At 39.6% G+C, this 21809-nt stretch overlaps 1 protein-coding gene across 41 annotated transcripts in view; it reads left to right on the forward strand.

Annotated features, from left to right (window-relative positions):
* Positions 1-21809, forward strand: part of FHIT (fragile histidine triad diadenosine triphosphatase) — a 997853-nt gene that overhangs the window by 356343 nt on the left and 619701 nt on the right. For 5 of the 41 annotated variants that reach the window (XM_039481751.1, XM_039481720.1, XM_039481709.1 and 2 more), the window contains one exon: positions 1347-1602. The exons of 34 other annotated variants lie outside the window; for them this stretch is intronic. The gene's annotated coding sequence lies outside the window, so the exon portion shown is untranslated. Of the gene's footprint in view, positions 1-1346; positions 1603-4181; positions 4200-15375; positions 15482-21809 lie in introns of those variants that run through there. 2 more of the 41 variants (XM_039481749.1, XM_039481748.1) reach the window with 2 other exon arrangements.

Consider the following 21809-nt stretch of genomic DNA (forward strand, 5'->3'; position numbering starts at 1 on the left):
ATACCAGAATTAAGGTTGCCTGTGCAATCTTAATCAGCCCCCTTAATGGGCTCCTACAATGTATCTACACTGTGATACTGTATGTACACCTCTACCCCAATATAACGCGACCCAATATCACATGAATTCGGATATAATGTAGTAAAGCAGCACGCCAGGGGGGCAGGGCTGCGCTCTCCGGTGGATCAAAGCAATTTTGATATAATGCGGTTTCACCTATAACGCGGTAAGATTTTTTGGCTCCCAAGGACAGCGTTACATCAGGGTAGAGGTGTAATTAATTGAATTTGCAAATACCTGGAGGATAAAGGTGTGATCACTTGCAGCCAACATGAATTCACTAAGAAAAAAGCATGCCAAACCAGCTCAATTTCCTTCTTTAACAAGTAACTGGTTTGGTGAGTAGGGGGAATGTGGTGGACATAATATACCTCAATTTAAGCAAGGCTTTTGCCACAGTCCCACATAACATTTTCATAAATAAGCTGGAAAAATGCAGGCTTGGCAGAACTACCATTAGGAGGATTCAACAACCCACAGACAAAGAGTAACTATTAATGGAATGATGTCAGATTGCAGGAAGGCCTCAAGTGGGGTTCCACAGGGATCTGTTCTGGATCTGGTGTTATTTAACATCTTTATTAATTACCTGGATGTAGGAATAGAGAGCATACTGATCAAATTTGCAGATGACACAAAGCTGGGGAGGAGAGGGGGATTGCAAACACTTTGGAGAACAGAGCTAAAATTCAAAGGGATCTTGATAAATTGGAGAATTGGGCTATAGATAATGAAATGAAATTCAATAAAGACAAATGTAAGGTGCTACACCATATGCACAAATACAACTAGAAAAGATCCAGAGGCGAGCTACAAAGATGATCAAAGGGATGGAATGTAAGCCATATGAGCAAAGGCTGAAGGAACTGGGTATGTTTAGATTGGAAAACAGATTAAGGAGTGATATGATAGCAGTCTTCAGATACTTGAAAGGCTGCCATAAAAAAGATGGAGAAAAGTTGTTCTCTCTTGCCACAGAGGGCAGGACAAGAGGCAATGGGTTCAAACTACAGCACAGCAGTTTTAGATTAAATCTCAGGGAAAACTTCCGAACTGTAAGACCAGTAGGACATGGAACAAGCTGCCTAGGGAAGTCATGGAAGCTCCTTCACTGGAGCTTTTCAAAAAGAGGCTGGATAGTCGTCTGTCTTGGATGGTTTAGATGCAACAAATCCTCCATCTTGGCAGGGGGTTGGTTAGACTAGATGATCCTTGCGGTCTCTTCTAACCCTGAGGGTCTATGATTCTCCATGATCACATACTATTTTTTCCCTTGTCTCATTCAGTGCACAGATGGATCTGCTCTGCGATTGAATCGGAGTTGGGTAGTGAAGGAACCTGTTATCTATAGGGGCCCTGCCTCATTTGTTGCAGAAGTTGGAAGATGTGTAATGAACAAAGGAAGGCAATTGCAGGAAGAGAAAGGATGGTCTCAGGGTTAAGGCAGTAGTGTGCTGCCCTGGAGAATTGTCTTTAATCCCTGCCTCTTCTGCAGAATTCCTACGTGATGCTGGGGTAGACACGTAAACCTGGCTTTCATAGGTGATGACTGATTGAGTGTTCTTCCTTTTCTGGATGCCCAGGTCGATACATTTGGGTCTGATTTACAAAAGCGCAAAGCACTTGCAGCTGATGTCAATGGGAGCTGTGCTTTGACTGCATGATGTCTGTATAATACTAAATACCCTGAAAAATCAGGTGCTAGGCATCTCCGATCAGGCACTCAACATTTTTTAGCCTTAATCTCTGCCTCAGTTCTGCATCTTTAAAACAGGGATAATAAAACCTCCTCAAAGGGAAATCCCAGTCCTCTCTCCCCCACCCCCTTCCAGTCTGTTTCACCAGGTTCCTTGTCCTGATCTTCTCCTTTCTCTTCCCTTGGTCGGGCTTGTGTCCCACTGCATTCAAATCAGGCACCTTCCTCCTCCATGCTGCCTGGGCACTGCAGGGGGTACACTGAGAACACAGGGAAGACAAGCTCCTCGCTCTGGGAGCAACAGCAACCGGGAAAAATTCTGGCTTTGTCCCTGCTGCCCTGGGCCGCACCATGCTCACTCGCTGCGGAGAAAGGCATAGGCTCAGTGTGGTCAGCACTAGGAGTGAGCGAGGCTTGAGCAGACTCAGTGAGGATGGAATCTTTAGAGATTTTAGCTGCAAAAGCAGAGAGGTCTCTATTGGGCATGTGCGAACTGTGATTTCCACAGCCCCCAACCTCCAAAGGCTTTATAACTTGGCCAAATTTGGGCTGATTTTCATGGGGATGGCCACCCCCTTCCAAATTTCAAGTCACTGCCCCAAAGTAAGGGGGGTGGTAGGGCTTTATTTTTTTTTTTTAATTTAAATTCACCAGCATTTTTTAACAATGGGAAATTGTACATTTCCCCCATCCTTGTTCTCAGAAATGGCTGAATCATTTTGGCTGTAATTTTCTAGAAAAATTCAGCCTGAGGCAAACAACTGGCATAGATAATTTCAGCTCAAATGGTTAAAATTTGTGAAGTTATAAGCAACTGAAACAGGCTCGTATAATGGTGTAATCCCCATTTGGAGGTTGCCAGCTCCTGACGTTTTCCCCCTTTCCCCCAGTTATGCTGTTATTTTTGGTGCATCAGTCTTTTGCTCAGGTTGATTTATTTACCATATTGTCCCCTGTGTACTGGGCTTTACTTTCCTTGCCAGCTAGTAATATTGTCACTGATGGTGCACAGGGCACCACTCTATATGTGGGAACCCAACTATACATATACAATGATGGGGTTTATATTAGCTGTTACCACTCAAGAATGAGATCTTGGAGTCGTGGATAGTTCTCTGAAAACATCCACTCAATGTGCAGCAGCAGCAGTTAAAAAAGCAAACAGAATGTTGGGAATGATTAAGAAAAGGATAGATAATAAGACAGAAAATATCATATTGCCTCTCTGTATATCCATGATATGTCCACATCTTGAATACTGAGTGCAGATGTGGTCGTCCCATCTCAAAAAAGATATTGGAATTGGAGAAGGTTCAGAAAAGGGCAACAAAAATGATTAGGGGTATGGAACGGCTTCCGTATGAGGAGAGATTAATAAGACTGGGACTCTTAGTCATTTATTTTCCAAGCTGAAGGGGAGATATGATAGAGGTCTATAAAATCACAACTGGTGTGGAGAAAGTAAATAAGGAAGTGTTATTTACTCCTTCTCATAACACAAGAACTAGGGGCCAACAAATGAAATTAGTAGGGAGCAGGTTTATAACAAAACAAAAGGAAGTATTTTTTTCACACAACGCACAGTCAACCTGTGGAACTCCTTGCCAGAGGATGTTGTGAAGGCCAAGATTATAACAGAATTCCAAAAAGAAGTAGATAAATTCATGGAGGATAGGTCCATCAATGGCTACTAGCCAGGATGGGCAGGGATGGTGTCCCTAGCCTTTGTTTGCTAGAAGCTGGGAATGGGTGACAGGGGATGGATCACTTGATGATTACCTGTTCTGTTCATTCCCTTTGGGGCACCTGGCATTGGCCACTGTCAGAAGACAGGACACTGGGCTAGATCGACCTTTGGTCTGACCCTGTATGGCCGTTCTTATGATGTTCTTATGGGATAAACACAACTCAGATTAACTGCAAAGGTCTTCAAATTATGATTGCAGACAAGACAACTAGATCTCCTAATATATTAAAGAATGATAAGGGACAGAATTGCTGTAGTGTTTTGGTAATATGAAAGAGTTGGGCATTAGAAAATGTGTAAGTCAACAATTTAACAATTGTTGCAATTGGGTTGCATGGCTGTCATTTTAGAATTAATCAGAGATCTACAAAAAGTACTACAGACACAATATAGATTTTGTCTATTAATATCCTCAGCAGTGCTTTAGAATACTTCAGATTTAAAACACATTTTATTTGAAGACAAACTTGCAGCACTGTGGAATTCCTCAGAATCTGACAGTGTGGGTACTGGCTCATAAGCATCCAAATTTAAAAAAAAAAAAGTTGTTATGGATTAAAGTACTCTGCGGGTTGCTGAAGAACCTCCATCTCCGAGGCAACCAAGATACACACTCTATGCATCTTTTTTTCCCCTAACTTACCCTGGAGACAACTGAGGCCTAGACACCAAGTTAAGCTGGGTCCTTCGGAGAAGGTGTGTTCTGATTGCTGAGCAGTGGAAGGACTGTTCAATAAAAGCCAGGGTGGCCTGATCAGCCATTATAAAGGGTGCACAATGTGTCACTGGTTTCCCTAGCATTCATCATGAAAGATTATTGCTGAGGAGAAGATTCCAGGATGTATTAAAACTGCTAATTTATTTAAATTTGGAAATAATATGAAAAAGCAGAATGTGGTTTTTATTTTACATAAGTATTCTGAATATAGTTAGCATAATTTATTTAACCTTTTATAGAATCATTCCGCTTCCCTGGCCAGCCGTCTCTTGTTAAAACTACACTGACAAAATCAAAAATGGAGTGGTATATTTGTTAGAAAAATTTCCTAAATGATGTATTCTGTTCTTCCTAGTCTAGATGGTTGGAGGTTTGTTCTGAGATTGTTTATATGTATTTTTATTTATGTAACACGTTTTCACATAGAATTATAGAATATCAGGGTTGGAAGGGACCTCAGGAGGTATCTAGTCCAAACCCCTGCTCAAAGCAGGACCAATTCCCAACTAAATCATTCCAGCCAGGGCTTTGTCAAGCCTGACCTTAAAAACCTCTAAGACATGCCTCTGTCTTTTTTCTCTCGCATAGATTCGGCCTGGATTTATAATGTTTTCCTTTAAGGATTCTGTTTGATGCGCTTGTTATGTGCACACATTTTGTAGCAAGTAGATCTACATGGTTCAGTACCTGTTTTCGTTTGTGTATTCTCTGTTGGGAGTTTACTTTATACTAGTTTTTGTTTTAGGCTTTCTGGCTGTCAAAATAATAGTAAAGATAGTATAAGAAAATATTGTAGTTCTTCATCATCCTTTAATGGTGACACTATGGACTTGATCCAGAGCCCACTGAAATCAGTTGGAAGTTTCTCCGTTGACTTCCCTGGGCTTTGAATCAGGCCCTAAGTCCTTAATTGGACTAGCTGGATCAAGAACTCAGGACTTCTGGGTTATTTTCCTGGCTCTTCTACTGACTCCATATGAGTCACTTATGCTCTGTTTTTCAGTTTACCCACCTGTAAAATAGGTAGAAGGATGCCTACCCTTTGTGGTTCTTGTGAGACTCAGTTACTCTTCTGAAGCATTTTGAGAGCTGTAGATGAAACGTGCCGCAGAAGTGACAATTTTTATTATCCTGGGTTTTGCTTTGGGTATTTTGTTTGTTTTCCTTCTTTTTTCTAGTGCTGAAGTGTAGGGCTGCATGTCAGATTCACGGGTATGAACATTAATTTGATAACAGCAGGGATGATTATTGATGCAGTTTCTTTAAATGTCTGTTTAGTGCAGACTAGAGATCTCTAAGTTGTTGTACCGTGATGTTGCAGCACCTAGGGGCCCCTATCTTGACCAAGATCTCATTGTGTTAGGCACCATGCAAACACAGAACAAAGAGACACTCCCAGTTCCATGGAGCTAATAATCTAAGTATAAGACAGGAGACAAATGGTGGAGTACAAGCAAATAATGAGACAATATTGGTCACCATGATAAGCAGTGATCTTACCACACCCAAATGTTGCCCAAATGTTGTCAAGTTTTTTGTAGATGGTGTAAAGTGTGTAGTTTTTTAAAACAAGAGCACCTCTCTCAATGTATAGCATTTTTATGTCCCTGTTAATGGAGATGATAATATGCTTTCCCTGTGACTTTTGCCAGTATTTAAAGCTAGCTATATAATTTTTGTATCAGTTGAGGGTACGTTCTGTTACACTAATAAAATACCACCATCAGGATCTTTTAAGAGGGACAAGGCAAAACGCCACGTTTATTGCAAATACAACAAAATAGTTTTGACAGCTGTTATAACCATTCACTCACACAGACATTCACACGGGTTCTGCAATAATTATTATAGTTACCAGCCTGAGTTGCTCATGCCAAGTCACTGGCCAGGTGGCTTGGACACGAGAGTGGAGCCAAGTCGTGTCAGTCAGGAGCATCCGATGCTCCTGGAGGGTGGTCGCAGAACCAGACTCAAAGATCTCAGTCCCCTGGTCCTGTTCTTATAGGTCTTTGCCTCAGTGTATGTCTATGGAAGTTGCTTCATCATGCTGAATTTGTGATTGGGGTAACCAATAATCAGCTTGATCAGCAGATGGTACATCCATGATGGGTATACATAATCTTCGAGTCTTCTATCTCTCCTTGATGTGCTTGGTGGGTTCCAGCATGCCCTCCGTGGGTCATCTGGTCACCTCTGCCCTGCATTATTTTCGGCCCATTGATGGTTGTGAGTCTTAGGTTTCGGCTGGTACTAGTTTCTGATCAATTATCTACCTGTCACAAACACTCACTCCCATGCACTCAACATTCTTAAATCCAGATTTAACAGGTTGATTTAATTCTTCTCTCCCTCCTTTTTATTGCTAAAAGATTTACCTAGGCATAATCAAGTTCTCAAGGGATGAGAGGATCAGTGGGTAAGGCTTAAGAAAACATCATTGTTTTGCCCAAAGTTCTTATCATCCCTTGGTACAGATTTTCTGTCCCGTAACAGCATTCTTATCGGTTACTTGCATATTCAATCCCTCTACAGGCCTTCGATAATTGGTATTTTGGCCTTGGGGTTGTTACAAAGATTCATTCAACAAATTTCAGCAGAGAACAGAGAGAAATTCATTTAGAGAAATTAATTTAACACAGATCAAGTATCTAAGACAGAAATTTCTTTTAACAACTATATTCTACTCTTATTCTTTTAAATTACTATACTTTAGCTAGAGCCAACATTCTGGGTGGTTTTCATAGCAATATGCAGCTGTTGGGCCTGTACTGCATGTGGACAAATGATCCAGTAGGATTAGAAGCATCTTTGGGCTCTTAGGAAAGAAGTCACACCTTCAGCAGAAAATAAAAATGCACTGGGGCCTGAAAAAGTGCAGGCTGGCCTTTTCAGCAGCCATTGAGAGGGTGACTTTTTTTCCAGAGAGGCTCATTGATTGCTAGGGTTACTGATTGGATGGAGTATCCAATCAAATGTTGCTATTTCAGGATTGTTTTATTAACCTCCATTGTGGGTGGGTTTTGCACCAGATATTTGATAACACTTATCTTCTTGACTGAATAGGTGAATGATTTAGGCACATTTTTATATCTTACTTTGTTTTAACTTGCCTCCAGAGGCAATCCTGGCAATTATAAGCTAGTAAACCTAACTCCAATACCAGGCAAATTGATAAAAACTAAAATAAAAAACAGAATTGTCACACACATACATGAATACGATATGTTGGGGAAGAGTCAACATGGCTTTTGTAAAGAGAAATCATGCCTCACTAATCTATTAGAATTCTTTGAGGATGTCAACAAGCATATGGACAAGTGTGATCCAATGGATGGTAGTGTGCTTGGACTTTCAGGGAGCTTTTGACAAGGTCCCTCACCAAACGCTCTTAAGCAAGCCAAGCAGTCATGGGATAAGAGGGAAGGTTCTCTCATGGATCAGTAACTTGCTAAACGATAGGAAATTAAGGGTAGGAATAAATCATCAGTTTTCACAATGGAGAGAGGTAAATAGCAGTGTCTCCCAAGGATCTTTACTAGGATGTGTGATGTTCAACATATTCATAAATGATCTGGAAAGGGGAGTAAACAGTGAGGTGGCAAAGACTGTAAACACTACATAATTACTCAAGATAGCCAAGTCCAAAGCTAACTGTGAAGAATTACAACGATATCTCACCCAACTGGGTGACTGGGCAACAAAAAGGCAGGTGAAATTCAATGTTGATAAGTGCAAAGAAATGCACATTGGAAAATATAATCCCAGCTATACATTCAAAAGGATGGGTTCTAAATTAGCTCTTACCACTCAAGAAAGAGATCTTGGAGTCATTGTGGATAGTTTTCTGAAAACATCTGCCCAATATGCAAATGCAGTCAAAAAAGTTAACAATATTAGGAACCATTAGGAAAGGGATAGATGATAAAACAGAAAATATAATGCCACTATATAAATCCATGGTACATCCACCCCTTGAATACTGTGTGCAGTTCTGGTTGTCCCATCTCAAAATAAGATACATTAGAATTGGAAAAGGTGCAGAGAAGGGCAACAAAAATGATTAGGGGCCTGGAACAGCTTACATGCAAAGAGAGATTAAAAAGACTGGGACTAAACAGTTTAGAAAAGAGACAACGAATGGGGGATATGAGAGAAGTCTATAAAATCAGAAACGATATAGAGAAAGTGAATAGGGTATTATTTACCTCTTCACATGATACAAGAACTAGAGGTCACCAATGAAATTAATAGGCAGCAGTTTGAAACAAATATAACAAAGTACTTTTTCACACAATGCATAATCAACCTGTGGAACTCGTGGCCAGAGGATGTTGTGAAAGCCAAAAGCATAAATGGGTTCAAAAAAGAATTAGGTGAGATTATGGAGGATAGACCCGTCAATGGCTATTAGCCAAGATGGTCAAGGAGGCAACCCCATGCTGTGGGTGTCCCTAAACCTCTGACTTCCAGAAGCTGGGACGGGGCAATGGGACAGATCACTCAATAATTTCACCATTCTATTCCTTCCTTCTGAAGCATTTGGCACTGACCACTGTCAGAAGACCAGATATTGGGCTAGACGGACCATTGATCTGACTCAGAATGGCCATTCTTATGACAGTGAAATTGTGACGTTAGCTATTATTAATCAAATTCCTACTTCCTTTTATTTTCTTTTTTGTCTTTCCTTCTGCTCGTTCACCTCCTTATTTGCTTAGCCATATGAGATCCCATTTATGAAAATGCTTTACTATGCAGGACTCTTCTAGATACTCAGACCCCAACTTTGATGGCATTGTTTTGATGGTTGCCGTTCAGATTGATTAAGGAAAAGGGGGTGGGGGAAGGGCTTTGGGAAGCAGGATGAGGAGGGCTTCAGAAGAAGGGGATAGTAGATCTGGATCAGAGCAGCAGGGCCTGGGCTTGAACATCTCTCTTATATTGTCTGGAGGAAATTCACTGCAATGGGAACTTCGCCTAAATGAGGAATAGGGTTGGGCCCGTGGGATGAACCACCAGCTAGTATTGTACAGATCGTGCCTCTATTTTAAATAATCTCTGAAATAATAAAAATGACAATTTAAGTCAATTATTTTTAAAATGCATCAATGCATCAAAACTTTCCATTAGAAATAACCTCATTACACCCACATTGGGTAAAGGTCTGATACAGGTACTCAAGTGGCCATGTGAGAACACAAAATCTTCCCTTACAGGCTGCAGTCCTGTGGAGACAAGGGCAGTCACAAATATATATTTAAAAAAACCAGCATTAACGAATATCTACCAAATCTGTGCACCTACAGAGTGAGTTTCAGCCCAGCTCCTTACCAGTTTTTCTTTGTTTTAGTCGGAACACTGCATTCTACAGATTAAGATTTAATCATGTCCATAGAGTTCTAATTACTCATGAATATCTTATTAAAAAGCTTTTCTGTCATTTGATGCCAAAGCATTTTTGGTAGGCTATATAGAAATTTGTTCCAGAATTAGTTGCAGGTCAGTCAGTTGGTGTCTGACCCTTACTTAAGAAATTTTCAGGTTTACTGACAAACAGGAATATAATCCCCTCTGTTGTTTCAATTCACTTAGTGACTATAAAATAAAAAGAACATTTACAATCTTGCAAAGTTAAAGAAAGGGAGTTACACATTTCTGTCGATGTCTGAAGTGATGCAGAGCTGGGAAGAGAGCAGAAAATGCAAAGAAAACAAATTAAAATGATTTGCTTAGATTGAGTTTGTGCTGATATGTGACTCATGCAATTCTGTACAGTGAGACCAGGACCTAGAATAATCAGAGACCATTGCCTGAAAAGAAACAGAACAGAGCAGGAACATTAGGGTAGTTACAGATAATGTGGTTTAAACTATTTTCACAATATTTAGCAGCGGTATAAACAGAAAGCAAGCTGGTGCCTGGAGTGTGTATGCAGAGATATGGTTATAATTAGCAGAGATTGTCAAATATTTGATAAGGCCATTGCAATGCCACACTTGAAAACCATCTACCATTCTTATAGACCGATGTTTGTGTTATTGACGTATGTATCAAGATCACAGAGAATTGTAGCCAATGTTTAGAAAAGTGGGAGTCCAAAGTTAGGCTCCTAAACTCAACAGCTTCCATTCTTGTTTTGATCTGTATTTGTATTTCTGCCACAATGTGTTATAGATAATGTTGCAATCATCCTACTGAAATTTGATTTGTCATCTTCAGCTTGTGAATGTGAGCCTAAACTAGTAAATGCTAGAGGTACATTGTATACTGTCCTGAAGTGAAATAGAGTGACTGATGTTAGAAACCTGAGATGTTTTAGTCATTAATTACTGACTAACCTAATTGCCTTCTATGATGAGATAACCGGCTCTGTGGATGAGGGGAAAGCAGTGGATGTGCTATTTCTGGACTTTAGCAAAGCTTTTGATACAGTCTCCCACAGTATTCTTGCCAGCAAGTTAAAGAAGTCTGGGCTGGATGAATGGACGGTAAGGTGGATAGAAAACTGGCTAGATGGTCGGGCTCAACGGGTAGTGATCAATGGTTCCATGTCTACTTGGCAGCCGGTATCAAGTGGAGTGCCCCAAGGGTCGGTGCTGGGGCCGGTTTTGTTCAAAATCTTCATTAACGATCTGGAGGATGGTGTGGACTGCACCCTTAGCAAGTTTGCAGATGACACTAAACTGGGAAGAGTGGTTGATACGCTGGAGGGTAGGGATAGGATACAGAGGGACCTAGACAAATTAGAGGATTGGGCCAAAAGAAATATGATGAGGTTCAACAAGGACAAGTGCAGAGTCCTGCATTTAGGACGGAAGAATCCTATGCACTGCTATAGACTAGGGACTGAATGGCTGGGCAGCAGTTCTGCAGAAAGGGACCTAGGGGTTACGGTGAACGAAAAGCTGAATATGAGTCAACAGTGTGCCCTTGTTGCCAAGAAGGCTAATGGCATTTTGGGTTGTATAAGTAGGGGCATTTCCAGCAGATCGAGGGACGTGATCATTCCCCTCTATTCAGCACTGGTGAGGCCTCATTTGGAGTACTGTGTCCAGTTTTGGGCCCCACACTACAAGAAGGATGTGGATAAATTGGAGAGAGTCCAGCGGAGGGCCACAAAAATGATTAGGGGGCTGGAGCACATGACTTATGAGGAGAGGCTGAGGGAACTGGGATTGTTTAGCCTGCAGAAGAGAAGAATGAGGGGGGATTTGATAGCTGCTTTCAACTACCTGAAAGGGGGTTCCAAAGAGGATGTATCTAGACTGTTCTCAGTGGTAGAAGATGACAGAACAAGAAGTAATGGTCTCAAGTTGCAGAGAGGGAGGTTTAGGTTGAACATTAGGAAAAACTTTTTCACTAGTAGGGTGGTGAAGCACTGGAATGGGTTCCCTAGGGAGGTGGTGGAATCGCCTTCCTTAGAGGTTTTTAAGGTCAGGCTTGACAAAGCCCTGGCTGGGATGATTTAGTTGGGGTTGGTCCTGCTTTGAGCAGGGGGTTGGACTAGATACCTCCTGAGGTCCCTTCCAACCCTGAGATTCTATGATTCTATGATTAATCTAATAAGAAACTAGAGGAATTGAGTGCTAGAGGAGATTAGTGTGGAAAATAAACAATTCATGGAGGATTTTTGTATATACAAAATATGGTTGGGAGATATAATGAAAAAATTGTGAGCACCAATGAAGTAGGTCGTCACCTGGGAATCTATTAAAGAAGTCGCAGAACAGCTCCAAGTAAGGCAATCTGTAACATCAAGATGTTGCATTGCCGCTGTGCTCCTAGCCTAGGTCATAGCATGATGGTGTTAGCATCATGACAAGATGACAGTAAGAGGCAATTCTGGAAGATCCTATTCTTCAGACTGCATGCAGCTGGACATCTGGGGATGTATTCATCCTGATGAGTTCTATGCTAAAGGTAACCTATTCCTAGAGCAAGGCAGAAGGAAACATGCCTCACTTCTGTCCTTTTCCTGCCACCTTTGCACCGATCCCTAGAGCATGAGCTCAATTGCACGGGCAGTTTCATAGACATGTCAGCTCAGTTTTGGGACCTTGTCCTGCTGCATCCTGAAGTCAATGGCAAAACTCACATTGACTTCAGTGAGTGAGAATCAGAGCATTGGTTTAGAGTTCAGCAAATGTTATGGCTGACACCTGAATGCCAACCTGAGATTCTTCTAGCTTGCCTGGTCCTGAAGTACAGATTGGATTTACCTGCAGTTATAAAGGAAGGGATATAAATGGGTCATATTTTCCCCATAGCTTTTAATATTCATTTGCCACTTCTGCAGCTGGTAACTTTTCTCCTCTGATATAAAATGTTTTGGTGCTTGAATACGCAGTCAGTTGTCTAAGGTGAAATTGCCATTTCTCAGTCACATCCCACCCATCAGGCATTGAGGAGAATTTTCCTTTGTCTATGTTTGTCACTCGAGGAGGATAACTGTGATTAGATGGTATCAAGGGAAGGAAGGCAGTATTGCCACATATTTACAAACATCTGCATATTCCATTATAGGAATGTTCAGGTACTTCTGGAAGAAGTTCTGTGCAGCCATCATGCACTCTCAAGTTTGGATACCTGATATCTTAAGCTTTAACCGAGCTACAAACTTTGATTGTACTTCTGAGCCAGACTTCAGCTTTGTGTAAGATATTGTAAAATGATCAGAACTTCATCATCCTTTTGCAGAAATCAGATTTTAGATTAATTTTTCTGAACCAAATTACCTGTAGTTTTCTCTCAAATGTGTTTAACAGCCGTTTTGAACTTTCTCTTGTAATGTAACTGAAGAGTTTGAATACTATATATTTCTCCTACAAGGGCTAGTTGAAATAAAGTAAATTGTTCAGTCTGGTGCATAGGGAATTAGATAACAGCAATGAGAGCTGCAGGGCATATTTTCTGTGCTGAAAATGTCTGATGAAAGGGGTCATCTTCAGTAAATGGATTTATTTTGATATAATCCTGGTATGGTCGATTTCTGTTATCAGATATGCCACATCTCATGGATACTAATCACATAAGGCTGGTCTATCTTTGCCAAAGTCTAGTTATACCATTATATTCAAAATTAGCTAACCAACAGCAGAAAGGTGGAAATGGGCTCTCATCCTACTTTGATGTTGGTTTGCTAGTGAGAAGAATATTATTCAAACATTTAACATTTTTGTCAAATTTTCAACAGTGAAAGTTACTCTTCTGATAATCAAATCAGCATAAAAGCAGAATGGAAATGGATTTTCACTCCGATACTGAATGAACATCACAAATATAATTTTTTGCCCAAATGATACCCTGAAACAGTGATAATTTTAAATAAAATTATGATAATTAAACTTTATATGCCATGTGTACAACACATGAAGAAAAATATGTTTTGTCATATGAACTTCCAGAACACTGTAGCAAACAAAGAAAATTGCAAATCTCTTTTGAGGAAACTAGACAGTCTTAACTTGCAACATAAATCCTCATAATTCATAATCAGAACTGGTTGGACATGGAAGTTTCATCTTGTGTGAAATTCCCACATTTTGGAAAAAGTTAGTTTCTAATTGGGCTAAGAATCCAGAAACATTGAAAAAAGAATTAAACATTTCCCAATGAGAAGGGAAAAAAGAAATGGGGAGGTATTGTGTTTTTCACGTTTTGAACGTCTAATGTTGAGATGTTTTACATGAGAATGGATTATATTTGATTGGGTTTTGGTAATAGACACAATAGCCTCTCATTTCAGTCTGAATGAAAACTCTTAACTATTCCTAAAGGTGATTGAACATCAAGACTCTTTTAACGCCTTTTTAACCTCTTAGGAAATATAAGAAACTTATAAATATACATTTAATTCCTATTGGGGAAAGAGGAGTAGATGCAGTCATTGGTGATTAGAGAAAGGTTGGGGACTACTGGCTGGAATCAGCTCTCACTGAATGTGCTGAAAACAGTCTGCATGGTTTCAATTCCATTAGTTGTTTGTTTTTAGTTATAATTGTAGTAAGCGTGAAAGCTGCTGATCAACACAGCAATTGGGTGATTAGTGATTACCAGTCACGAGTGGGTGAATGTATCTGATGCAACATTCCTAAAATTGAAGGAAGTGTTAGAAAATAGTGTTGGTCCGGAAAATAACTAAAAAACAAGCACACACATTTTGGAGGAGTCGGAATTTGCCGACTTGTTGAAATTCAAACATTTATCAGAGATGGTTTGATTTCAACAAGCTTCCGGTGGTATCCTGTCTGGTTTCCTGCCAGCTCACTTATCCAGCTCCTTGGCAGACTGGGCTTCCTGGATCCATGACTCCAACGCATCCTGCCAGACATGCTACATTGGAGTTGGGGACCAAAGCACTTCCAGGGTTGCCCAATGCGCAGAACAGCAAGCTGCCTGACACCACTTTTTGGTGTTTCAAAAATAAGTACTATGGGATTTTAGTTCCATGAAAATTTGCGGTTTTGGCTTATTTTCTCAATTTGAGATGGAAAAACTTCTGAAAGCTCAAATTCTCAGAACTGAAATTCATTTCCCTGGCCAGCTTGAGTAGCAAACAAGCAATTGAACAGACTGAAGTAAAGAAAAAAGATCATTTTTCTAAAGTGAAATGTAAACTTTGTTAAGAATGATTAACAAGTAAGAGAAAAAAACCCTGTGCTTGTCTCAAAAAGTACAGAGTATCTTTCTACAGATTCTTCAAGTTTTAATGTGCTATTGAATGAAACTTTGAAACAGGACACAGATGAATTTGATATCACTGCAAGTGAAAAACTTTTGACACCATCACTATCATCATTATCACTGAAATTACATTACTTCATTTACAATTTAAATCCCTGTTCCAGCTGTTCAGGAAAAAAATGATGTAAGCTTTGTTCAGAAGCAGTACATTGTCATTTTCAACACTCTCCCAAAAAGCAGCTAACTTTTTCTTGAACACATATGCATCAAGGCTGAGTCTAGCTAACCTCCGACCCAAACTGAAGAAACCCACTCATACATTGGCCCTAGCCAATTACCATCCTGTGTTAAACCTCTCATACTTGAGCAAGGTGATACAGAAGCTGGCCAAATTCCAACTACAGGTGAATTGAATCTAACATTAGAGACCCAGCACAATCTGGATATAGGCCAGGACATGGAATTGAAACTGCTTTAGTTGCATTGAGAGAAGACAGACATCCATCATCATCTTCTTGGACTTCTCTGTACTATGAGATATTGCTGTCTCCCTGGAGAGAGATGACAGAGGCCCAGGGTAATGTACTAAAATGATTTGAGTCTATTTGTGTTTACCTTTATTGAATTGCCTACTGTTGATTTCAAACCAGTTCTGTAATTTGTCAAGGTAATTTTGAGTTCTAATCCTATCATCCAAAGTCCTTGCAACCCCGTGGTGGTGTCATCTGTAAATTTTATAAGCATACTCTCCACTGCATTATCCAAGTCATTGATGAAAATATTGAGTAGGACCAGACCCAGGACTAAACCCTGAGATACCACAGTAGATATGTCTTGTGTTTGATAGCAAACCACTTATAACTCTTTGAGTACAATATTTCAACCAGTTTTGCACCTACCCGATGATGACTTCATCTAGATTACATTTCCCTAGGTTGTTTATGAGAATATCATGTTGGACTAAAATCAAGATAAACCATGTCTAATGCTTTTCCCTATCCATTAGCCCAGTAACCCTGTCAAAGGAGGAAATTAGGCTGGTTTGACATGATTTGTTCTTGACAAATCCATGGTGGCTATTCCTTATAATACTATTATCTTCTTGGTGCTTACAAATTGATTTTTAAAATAATTTGTTCCAGTATCTTTACAGGTATCAAAGTTAGGCTGATTGATCTCTAATTCCCTGGGTCCTCTTTGTCCCCCCGCCCCCTTTTAAAGATAGGTACTATGTTTGCCCTTCCTCAGTCCTCTGGGATCTCACCTGTTCTCCGTGAGTTCCCAAAAATAATTAACAGTTCAGTGATTGCTTCAGCTGGTTTGTTAAGTACCCTAGGGTGAATTTAATCAGGTCTTGCCAACTTGATTACATCTAATTTTATCTAAATATTCTTTAATCTCTTCTTTCCCTATTTTGGCTTGCGTTCTTTCCCCCTTGTTGTTAATATTAATTGTGTTGAGTATGTGATCACCATTAACCTTTTCAGTGCAGACTAAAGCAAAATAGGGATTAAACAGCTCAGCCTTCTTGATGTCGTCAGTTGTTAGCTCTCATTCCTCACTAAGTAGAGGAGCTGCTTTTGGTCATCTTTCTCTTGCTCCTAATATATTTAAAGAACCTCTTCTTAGTGCCTTATGTCCCTTGCTACATGCAGCCCATTTTGTGCCTTAACCTTTCTGACTTTGAACATGCTTGTGCTATTCTTTTGTACTCCTTGGCAATTTGTCCATATTTCCACTTTTTATAGGATTCCTTTTTGATTTTCAGTCAAAGTGTTTCTGATTGAGGAATATTGGCATCTTACTATTTCCCCTTTCCTCAGTATTGGAATAGCTTGTTGTGCCTTTAATGTTGTCTCTTTCCTTTAGATTTTCTTCCCACAGGATATTACCTGGCAGGTCTCTGAGTTTCTTAAAGTCTGCTTTTTTAAGGCCACCGTCCTTGTTCTGCAGTTCTCACTCCTTCCTTTCCTTAGAATGAAATATATCATTTCTAGATTACTTTCATCCAAATTGCCTTCCACCTTCATATTCACAATTCATTCCTTCCTGTTGGTCAGAATCAAGTCTAAAATGGCTGCCCCCCTGTTTACTTTTTCTACCTTCTGAAACAAATGTTGTCCCCCGTACAATCCTATAATTTATTAGAAATTACTTTTCTAACAGATGCCTGGGTAAAGTCCCCCAATACTCCCAGGTGTTGTGTTTGGATGTTTGTTGTCTGTTCTAGAAATGCCTCATCACCCACCTCTTCCTGATTTGGTGGTCTACAGTAGGCCACTGTTATGATGTCATCCCTGATTTTCCCCCTTTTATCTTTACTCAGAGAATTTCAGCTGCCTCAGAACAAGGTGATGTATAATGCAATACCTTCTCCCCTTATTTTCCTGCCTGGACTCCCTGAACAAGCTTAGACCCCTCTTAAGCAGTATTCCAGTCATGAGATCTGTCCTGTACATATGCACAAAGATTATACTATATAATCATTACATAAATAATGTAGTTGTTTACATGTACAGTGATGGTGGGTTATATAATTATAAGATACAGTCAGTACTGTTTGTTTTTATATATGGTATCTTTAATACAGAATATCAAAATGGGGACTTACCCTCCTCTCCCGACATATAAATGTATATGTAGGTTTAAAAAAAACGCTAATAGGGAGAAAAATCAAAATTAGATTATTGTAGAGATAAAGAAATATCAATATATAGGAATATTGCCTATATACAGAAGAAAATCTGAAAGTAAAATTTCACTATCTGATCTGTTCAATCTATATAGCTTCAGTATTGTCGGCAGGAGTGTAGTAGCTGCCTTATTCTCCAAATATCTATATTATACATTTTTATTAATACAGCAAGGTAAAAATGCTCTGGAGGACACTCAAGTATTATAGAAAATGCTAAGAACATGACAAATGCAGAGTAGTACGCACAGGGATAACACTAACTTCTGACGATTTCAATTTCACATTGCATTGAGAATGAGATTACATACGATAAATCTTATTTCAAAACTTCTCACCCTCTTATTTTCCTGTACATTGTTGTTTTGTTTTATTTTGTTTTATCTGATGTTCAAGTATTGCTATGCATTTGTTTTTATGATTTTGTTTGTGGACTCTTTGGGCCTTCCAACCGTGTCGTCATTTCCTCTGGCTGCGATTCTGTTTATAAGGTTAGACTTTGCTTCATCGTTACAATGTTTTATCTGTATTTTAAAGTACTTTCTTCTGAAGAAGAGAAACTGGATATTTGTCTGTTTCTGGTGGTTTTGTACTAAAGAGGTGGTATTAGCAATGCCTATTAGGAAATTTAGTTCGGTTTTATTAAAAAACAAACATGACAAATTACATTATTTGTTCTAAGAACTTTTGAATAGAAGGTATCTTTCTTCTTTCACTACTCAGTCAACTGATTCTATACAGATGAGTTTTGGCCCTGAATGCTCAACACTTGATTCCTCTCTTGTGTATCTCTGGGGAGTACAGTGAGTTTCTTAGAGTAGCAATATAATTGCCATCTCTTTGATACCATAATGACAAACCATTAGGTAAATCAGTGCACTGGATCATACTAGTATGCTGTCCTATATGTTCCCTATATTGTGGTGTATAATAACCTACAGTGCCTTCTCAAATGCTGTGGAGCACAAAACAATTACAGTAGAACACAAGAGTTACAAACACCTCAGGTTTTGAGATGGTTCGTAACTCTGAAATGTTTGTAACTCTGAACAAAGCATTATGGTTCTTTCAAAAGTTTACAACTGAACGTTGACTTAATATAGCTTTGAAACTTTACGAGGCAGAAGAAAAATGCTGCTTTTAACCATCTTAATTTAAATGAAACAAGCACAGAAGCAGTTTCCTTACCTTGTCAAATTTTTTTAAACTTTCCCTTTATTTTTTTAGTAGTTTACATTTAACACGGTACTGTACTCCATTTGCTTTTTTATTTTATTTTATTTTACTTTGGTCTTTGCTGCTGCCTGAATCTGGTTCCAAATGAGATGTGTAGTTGGCTGATCAGTTTGTAATTCGAGTGTTTCATAACTCTGAGCTTCTACTGTAATGCTAAAATACCATTTCTTTGAACCCTTTGATTGTCATGTTCCCAAGGAAGCTTATGTCCCACTTTTGAAATATAATCTTAATTTTGTCAGACCTCAGGGGACAAATAGAGCCTTTAAAGTGTTTTAATGACAGAAACTCCTTGGGTACAAATTCTCATCCCTTCTCTGTCCCCTTTATGACAAGAAAAACAGTTGGAGCAGCATAAAGCATTCCTAAAAGCCTCATATCTGGCCAGGGGAGCATCCCCCTGGTTCAAGCACTGTGGAGGACAGCCATAAGTCTGCATCTTGAAGACTCCCTTGTAAGCCCTGAAATGTGAGGTGTGGGGTGGAGGAGAGACTGGTGGGGAGCGGGGCTGGGAAAAGAAGGGGGATTTTGGATGTGGGGCTGCAGTATGCTATGCTGTTGACCCTCAGGAAGCCCTGGGAAGCTGCCATAATATAAAAGAGAGCACACCCCAATCCCCCCCCCTGCACACACACTTCTCCTGGACTGTGAAGTCTGTACTGCTCCTCTCAGAGGTATAGCAAAGCTCCCCCCCCCCGTTCCCCCCTTGTGAGGGAACTACTGGTTTTTGGCCAAATGTACAAAATCCTATTACTCCCATCCTGGCCCTGAACTCTGTACTATCCTGTTGCCATAATGCTCCCTTTTGTCTCATCGTTCTTCTCTCAAACTGGGCTCTCCCTTTCACATTGGGCCCCTGAGTTGTGGAAGAGCTCCCTTTTTTCTGGGCACCTGTTCTTAAAATCTTTTTTTCACTTAGCATCCTGTTACTAGTTTTCCCCAACTCCGGCCTGCCCCAGCTCCTGTGCCTTGTCCTGTGGACGTTTGAATTATATTAATCCAGATTAGATTGTAAACCACTGAAGGTAAGGATCAGGTTTTACTGTATGTTTTTACAGTGTCATAAAGTGCATTCCTACAGTGCTATGTAAGAAATAAATAGGAATACTAAAACACACCGGCTTCTTTCTCTTTCTGTGTTTTCAAAGCCTCCTTTTCTCACCAAAGGGTAAAGCCAAAGAGCAGTCCTTGTTCTGTCATGTTAGCACTCTTATATTTTGTGGCCTTGAAGGGAATAAGTTTAAACTCCGCTGTTTCAGGGCATGGCACACTATTCTCTATAGCCCACTATCTCCACCTCACCCAAGTAGAATGTTCCTTATACCTTTGTATTCAGAGAAATGCCACAATCTTCTATTCTTCCGCTAGCATGTAATGTAGCCCTAGGGAGTCACCCTAGAAATGGATTTTCACAGTATAATTTCACCAGTCACTGCAAACTGTAGCAATACCTGAAATTCTCCTCTTTTTGCTCTTCATTTTTCTGCTTTTAAAAAAGCCATGATTAATATTAATCTTTTTATTTCCTTGATAAAAATATTTTCCTTGATTTCAATCTTGGTAATACATTATTCAGTGTTCTTTCTTAACAACCTTTGGTTGTTCCATTACTCACTATCGTTATTACAACACTGAAGGCCTCATTCATCAGTATTTGACTTGCACAGGCAAAGCTTAATACCTAACTAATTTTGCCATTCATCAGGACAGATGTGTTGGATGATTGGCTCTAACCAGAACATTTAAAATACAGTAGATTAACATCTAGGAGAGGTTTGGGAACACCATTATTTTTATTATTTAAAAATTATTATTTTATTATTATCATCATTATTTTATTAATTAGGTAGTTAATGTAGATTGTACATATTTTGCTCTGTTCATCACAAGGAGTGTAGTGATCAGGTGAATATGTTGAGTTTACATGGGATGAGTTTTGGAATAAAATGGCCTTTCCTAGTCCTGAAGCTTTTATTTCTGATTTTGAAAAGTTACTTCTTTTGGTGCCAATTCCACCAGGAAGAGGAGACCTCATCTCAGTCTACATCTACTAACGTAAGAAAAGACAGATCTAAAAATGCAGGTTCAGATGGTTGTAAAACTAAATCAACACTTTTGAGCACTGGAGTCTTGAAATGGGATTCTATTTAAAAGATATTGTCTGGAACATTAACTTGTGCTCAGTCAATGCTAGTGTAGTCTAGTGTGAAATGGACATAAAATAATTCCACTATAATGCATAATTGGAATTTTGTTTCACATTGGTCACATTCGTTTGTTCTACAAAAGCAGAGTGGAAGACAAGATAGTATATGTAGCCAGTGTTTGCAGTGAGTAATGTTTGCATCTTATGCATTATTTGAAAACTGGTGATTCTTACGGAAAGATTGTGGACCTTACCTTGTAACCAGATCCACGCAGGCAGACATCATGTATGCAAAGCCCTAAGGCTAGCTTAATGCCTCAGCTTGCAGTTATCATGGTCAAGCATTGTATGAGTTATTTTCTGAATAAGAACATGTTGAGCAAGTTGAAGTTCCTAGAGCATTTTTTTGGTTTCTTTTGGGGGTGGGGTGGGGGGGTTGGGTTTTTGTTTTTATGTGGCGGGGAGGTTTTTCATTCATGAGTTTGTTGGGCTGTCCAGTTCTCTAGTCTCCTCAACCTTTAATCATCTGTTCTTCTTGGTAGTGTGTAACTTCACGTTCATTAACGGGATCATAAAAACTAAAGAAAGTGGTCCGTTCTGCATTCAGAAATGCTTCATAAAGTAATTGATTTGGAAGTCTTACTTAACAGTTCACATTAGTTCAAAAGTGTTTCTGCCCCACATAACCTCTATATGCCCTGCACTGCTCCGGGAGTCCCATGTTGTTGGCATTTAAAATGTCAGTGCTTGCTGACGAGTCTGTCAGTGCTATATTCACCCTGCATTTATGTCCTACTAGACTCCTTTACCATCCCTCTTGGGCAGCACAGA

This window comes from Mauremys reevesii, linkage group 7 (genome assembly GCF_016161935.1).
Source record: "Mauremys reevesii isolate NIE-2019 linkage group 7, ASM1616193v1, whole genome shotgun sequence".
Classification (NCBI taxonomy): Eukaryota; Metazoa; Chordata; order Testudines; family Geoemydidae; genus Mauremys; species Mauremys reevesii.